This window comes from Passer domesticus, chromosome 3 (assembly GCF_036417665.1).
Source record: "Passer domesticus isolate bPasDom1 chromosome 3, bPasDom1.hap1, whole genome shotgun sequence".
Classification (NCBI taxonomy): Eukaryota; Metazoa; Chordata; class Aves; order Passeriformes; family Passeridae; genus Passer; species Passer domesticus.
This window is the reverse complement of record NC_087476.1, coordinates 4,142,920-4,149,725: the sequence shown is the minus strand read 5'-3', so window position 1 is coordinate 4,149,725 and position 6,806 is coordinate 4,142,920.

The window sequence follows — 6,806 nt, the reverse complement described above, 5'->3', positions numbered from 1 at the left end:
AAACCATTCCATGGTTCTGTGGAGAGTGGTGAGGTCTCCTCAGGTGGTGTGACAAGTGCTGCACCACCCTCCTGTCCCTGTGAGCAGAGGTCATCCCCGTGTCCCTGGTCTCACATGTCCCGTTCCCGTTGCAGGTCGGGAGCAGCGGAGCCGAGCGCGCGCTGTGCTCTGGAGCTATGCTCTGCTCTGGCTGGTCAAACGGAACCAAGCCCATCTTCTCGGAGGTTTGGTCCCCTTCAACCAGCTATAGCAGTGTGGAAAACACCAAGCCAGGAAGGTTTACCTGCCTCTGCCTCAGCTCAGCCCCACCAGCCCTTCCTGCCGGATGGATCTGCTGCTGCTGCTCCGAGCGTCTCCAGAGATGCACCTGGGGATGGGGCACCTGGAAAGGTTTGGGATAAGCTTTTGGTTTTCATAAGCATCACTGCAAGCAGGGCTACTCCAGCATTTCCTTCATCCCTGGAAGTGTTCCAGGCCAGTTTGAGTGGGGCTTGGAGTAACCTGGTCTAGTGGAAGGTGTTCCTGTCCACAGCAGGAGGGTTGGAATGAGATGAGCTTTAAGGTCCCTTCCAAGCCAAACCATTCCATGATTACCAGAGGCTCAAAAAAGCTGTTGGCTCTGAAACAGTCAGCAGATTTCTAAATCAACATGGATCTGCAGAGCCACAACAATCTTTATTCTCTTTCCCTATCAAACTTGCATCCACACTCTGCCTTTTGCTTGGACTGACAGTCCAAGTAATCTGCAATTAAATTATTTTTAAAAAATCTTAAAGAACATGGGCAACGTATTCTTGAAAACCCTCCATGTCCAAATGTCTTTTTTACTTATTTAATGCAAGAAGAAGCTATAAATAACCATAATCTGCACAGCAAAGGTTTTTGACATCAGTTGTCCTGTATCCACTCAGCCCCAACACACACACCAGATCACACATCTCCATGAGAGGTATCTTCTGAATCTTCCCACCCACACCACACTGCAGCTAATGAAGAAAAGCAGCCAAACAACTTGAAAATGGCTTTACTGACCTGTTCTCTGAGCCAGGCAATGAATTCTGATCTAACTTCAGACATTCAGTTCAACTGGTTGGTGCCCATCTTCACCCCATCAAAAAAATTTCAAAGCTGTGAGTAAATAAATGAACAAATGTATATCAGAAGTTCTTCATGTGCATCATCCATCATATTGTTATTTTTTGCTGGATGGATGAGGAGGAAGGAGCATGGATGCAGCATAATGAGGAGTGGCATCAGTCTGTTCCAAAGGATTCTGGATCCCTGTTAAGGACAGAAAGTGCACATCTTCCCAAATTCAATAGAGCATAACTTCATTTTTTTCAGCAATGTCATTTGGAAAAACCAGACACATAAAGGGCTCCTGAATCTAGAAGATTTAGTAAATTCAGGTCAAAAGACAAACTGTTCCAAAGGTGGGGAGGCCCTGGCACAGGGTGCCCAGAGAAGCTGTGGCTGCCCCTGGATCCCTGGAAGTGTCCAAGGCCAGGTTGGACAGGGCTTGGGGAATCTGGGACAGTGGGAGGTGACCCTGCCTATGGCAGGGGGTTGGAATGAGATGAGCTTTAAGGTCCCTTCCAATCCAAACCAGTCCATTATTCTATGCCCTGTGTTCCCTTTCACTCCAGATACACAATTAATTCATCCTGGGAAGGACTGTGTCATCCCTGACAGTCCATGGATCTTAACCACTGACATTCCCCATTTCACTCCTAAATCCCTAGGGGTTTCTGAGCATTTCATGTCAACTATTCTATTTTTACCTGGGAATGAGTCAAAAGGGGATTTTTAACACCTCATATCTGGACTCTATGTCCTCTCCACACAACCTGGGTTTGCTCAGCACCACATCAATGCAAAGGACACCTGCAGAGCACAGCACTGGGCTGTGGATCCCCAGAGCCTCCCAAGAGTGGGCAGAGCAAGGCCCAAAATAAAAAGAAAACCCTGGAGAACCAGGACATAAATGGAGATAGTCCCACAACTTAAAAAGTAAAAGAGATTTCAGCCAACTGTCTTGCCCAGAGAAATCTTGTCAAAAATATAATTGGGAAAAAGTCCCCGTGTCTATTTACTCAATAACATGAGGAAAATAAAATGTGCAAAACAAAACAGAAATTAAAATTTTGCTTCTTGACGTGATGTTCCCTCTTGGTAAGCATTCTTTGTATTGGGGTAGCTTGGAAAGGATATCCTCCCCATCTTCTGTTCCTCCTGCATTTCAGCAATCATTAAACCCAGATATTCCAGACAGTGATCTCTTACACTGCTATAAATGAGAAACCATAGAAATCACCAACAACTATTAAAAGGAAAAGTCTTTTGAATACTCAAAGCTCATAATTGTGTTTGATGATGACCTGCAATGAACCATCTTGCATCAATAATGATCAAAAATCCAGTTTCTTTCCCTGTTCAATTGTGCTATATTAAAAAAAAATGTTTTCTGGTGAATTTATGAACTATTTTGGCCCACTAAGAATGTTTTGGAAAGCAAGAAATAGCACAGAGTGTTGAAATTCCCATGGTTCAGCGTTCTCTGCCATGGAATGAGCACAGCGGGACAATGTCACTCCTTCCTCTGCCAAGCTCTGTAAGACAAGAGCATCCCTAGGATTTAGTCCTGGCACAGCAGGAATGAAGGGGAGTGTAGACAGCAGCACTTTCATGTGTCACACTCAGTGATTGTCTATCACCTTCTCTCATTTCCCTTCATCACTGTTAACGTGATTTTTACACTGATTAATTGAAATAAAACACACTCTTTTTTGAATTTTATTAGTGAAACAATTATGAAATAACCAGGATCAAAAATTACTAAATTCAGGAAAGAAATAATTCTTAGAAATTACCAATGTTCCTCTGTCTTCAGAAAGTTCAAAAATTGATCCAATTTCTATCTACTTGAGACCTAAAGTCCAAACCACTTTGGAAACAGCCTTCAGCAATTCTGCATTGAGCAAAGCCTCTGCTCACAGAAAATAAAACCAAGGGTGCAAATCAAATTCACCTTCAGAACATTCTGCAGAGTACTTACAGGTGTGAAATAAAGTGCAGTTTTATTGGGCATTAATTGCCACAACTGCCAGTTTTCAGGAACAACTTAATTCATCCTAGAAGCCAGTTCTCCCCACATGAAATAAATATACATATGCCTGTATATTTACATTGAAACTATTCAAAATGGAAGACTTCTGTAAACTCAATATAATCCACTTCATTATTCCAGTCTTTCAAAAACAGACACTGACCACACAAAATACTATGGGCATCATTATCAAGGAGGATTTCTGGTGATTACTGAGAACCCTAAGAGCAACACTGTTGTCCCCTCTCTCTTCATAATTATTTCCTGAGAGGACCAAGACCCTCCTCTTAACCCACTACCATTTATCTGTTCTTCCACCAGCTATATCCAGGTTCTCTCAGGGTGTGAGACCATTTAATCCAGTTTAAAACCTCATTTATTCTCCCCTGAATGTGCAAAGGTCTTCTGCAAACATGCAGAAAGCCTCTGCCATCTTCCCTCTGCTGCAAACAAAGAAAGAAAATAGGACAGACAAGCAATAACCCTGATTAACACTCTGATTAGCTTTCACCCCGTCACCTCATTTAACTCTGCCTGATGCAACTTTATATGGTAAAGCCCTGCTTGAATCCTTTGCAAACCAACTTCAGGCTGGGATGATGAGACATTTGGGTACTTTGCCTTCCGTGTTTCTCAAAAAAGCTGCTTATCAGCCATCAGATGCTGTGCACCACAGAAGCCCTGTGATAACTGGCGTCTCCCTCTCTGCTGCTGTGCCAAGGGCACCACCTGGGCAGCCAGCAGAGGGGAGTCTCTGAAGGGATGGCATGAAGGTTTTTACAGGCTTTGGAAGCTGTAAGTTTAGGCAGCGGAAAGAGGATTTCTCTGTGGTGGAAGTGTAGGCACATTTCATTTTAGCATTTCAATCTGCACAGTAAAAAAAATATATAGGAAAATGGGAAAAAGAGAGAGGAAATTCAGCTACTATAATGGAAGAGATTTTAGCAATTCCTTAACTGATTAAAGGGAAAACAGTTTGCTTGTAGTTGCACGTGTCAGCCTTTTATATTTATACAATCTTCCCACTGCTCAGAACAGAGAGGCTTTCACAGGTAATGTGGAGAGCAATCAGAATATCAACCTCTCATCAGCCACAACTTTTCTATCCTCCAAAAACTCATTGCTCTGAACCCATTTGTCTTGTTCCCACTACTCAGAGTCACAAACTGGTTTGAGTTGGAGAAGGCCTTTAAAGATTATCCAGTTCCACCCCCTGCCATGGGCAGGGACACCTTCCACTATCCCAGGTGGTTCCAAGCCCCATCCAGTCTGGCCTTGGACACTTCCAGGGATCCAGGGGCAGCCACAGCTTTTCTGGGCACCCTGTGCCAGGACCTCACCACCCTCACAGGGATGAATTCCTTCCTCATATCCCATCTAAACCTGCCCTCAGGCAGTTTAAAATCATTTACCCTTGTCCAATCACTATGTGCCCATGTAAAAAGTTGCTGTCCCTTTTCTAAAAGCCCCCCAAAGCCCTCAAAGGCCACAATCATTCAGAATTGTACATTGGTTGAATACAAAAGACCACAATTCCTTTTCTAGCTCAGCTGGGCTCAGTTCAGCCAGAAGAAAGAGAATCAGGGATGGTTCATTCTGCCTGGCACACACCTATTCACTCTGCCCTTGTGTCCATGGCATCAGCACAGAAGGATCAGGTCTGGGTAAGAGGCATTTTTCAGGTTAAAATGGGACATGGGGTTTTTGTCACCCACCCGTGGTCCCCACCCCACCTTCACAAGGCCACATCTCTGGGGAGGAAACCTTCAGCAGTGCTTGTTCTCTGAAATCCCTCCCTGGGATAGTTCTGGAAACTTCATTGCACTGTGGTCAGAATTTGCATATGATTGGAAAAGCGGTGAATTTCCATTACTTATTTTAAAAAAAACCAAAAACCCAAAAAACCCCAAACTGAACTACAGCGAGGTGAAAGGGCATGAAAATTAGGATACTACTGGTGCTTTTACAACTCTAACCAAAACTGCTCTGACTCACTTATTCTGGAAAAAAAATTGGATTCTGACACATTCTTGCATACAAAATTTTGTGGCCAGGAGCGAGTTCTCTGCAAGAAAGAAAAAAAAAACCAAAAAAACAAAAAAAAAAACCAGAAAAATAGGAACTTCCCTTCTTAAAAAGAAATGGAGAAATGGTTCTGGAAACATTCAAGATCAGGTTGGGGCTGTGAACAAGCTGATGTTGTGGAAGATGCTGCTCATTGCAGGTTGTTGGACTAGATGACATTTAAAGGATTTTTCCCACCCAAACTATCTGTGATTCTGCGATTTTTTTTATTCCACAATGAATGACCAAGATTTTCAGATTTTTTCCTGGGAGCAGGAATATGGCTACAGTAGAAATGAGTTTATTTCTGCAGACTGCCCTATCAGACCTGTCTGGCAAGTCTGAGTTTGAGCGCTGGGGGATACAGGGATATACTGGTGAGAAAACAAGTTTTCTGAATTTAATTTGTTTTGAAAGTGGTGAGAGGTGGAGCACAAAGTAAGGGCTGAATTTTGGGCAAACAGCACTGACCTCTCAATGCTCTACCAATGTCCCTTTCCTAAAATGTCACTTTGCAGCTCATTTTCTTAAAGTTGACTTCCTACCAACTGAGAATCTATTAGATATTAGTTATGCAAAGGACATTTCAGCCACTGGCAGCACCCACAGCTGATATGAGACTGTGACCTCCATTAGATGTGCTTGGAAAATTTAGGCATGAAGTAAGAGATGATAATTTCTACTGCAGTGCAGTGGTTGGGAAGGAAAAATACAGGTGGTTTAATAGAGGAAAACCATGACTTTAGCTCTTCTGCTGTGTCTCCTGTGTAAGAATCAAGGGGTGGGAGATTGGTGCAGTGACTTCAGTGAATCATGGAATGGTTTGGGTTGGAAGGGACCTTTAGAGACCATCCAGTTCCACCCCCCTACAAAGGGCAGGGACACCTTCCACTATCCCAGGTGGTTCCAAGCCCCATCCAGCCTGGCCTGGGACACTTCCAGGGATCCAGGGGCAGCCACAGCTTCTCTGGGCACCCTGTGCCAGGGCCTCCCCACCCTCACAGGGAGCAATTCCTTCCCAATATCCCATCTATCCCTGCCCTCTGGCAGTGGGAAGCCATTCCCTGTGTCCTGTCCCTCCAAACCTTGTCCTCAGTCCCTCTCCAGCTCTCTTGGAGCCCCTTTAGGCTCTGGAAAGGGCTCTGAGGTCTCTCCAGAGCCTTCTCTTCTCCAGGCTTGTGGTGGAAGGATCTTGATCCACTCTATCACTCCCCCTTCCCAGCTGGACAGGAGAAAAAAAAAAAGATGGGAAACAACTCCTGGGTTGAGATAAGGCAGTTTACAACAACAAAAGTAAAAGTTTGTGCACAAGCAAAGAGAAAAAAGTTAATTTTATTCTCTACTTCTCATCAGTGAGTGATGTCTGGCCACTTCCTGGGAAGCAGGGCCTCAGCACACGGAGCAGTTCCTCTGGAAGGCAAATATTGTAAATAACAAATGCACCCACTTCCTCCTTTTCTTAGCTTTTATCTGAGCTGACCTCAGATAAACCTCTGGATGACTTGGAGCAGCTGTCCTGGTTGTGTCCCCTCCCAGAATCTTTCTCAAATTCTGAGTTTCTCACAGACCACCACTGAACTCAGGCTTAGTCTAACCCTAGAAATTACCTCCACAACGCAGAGTGAGTCATGCAATA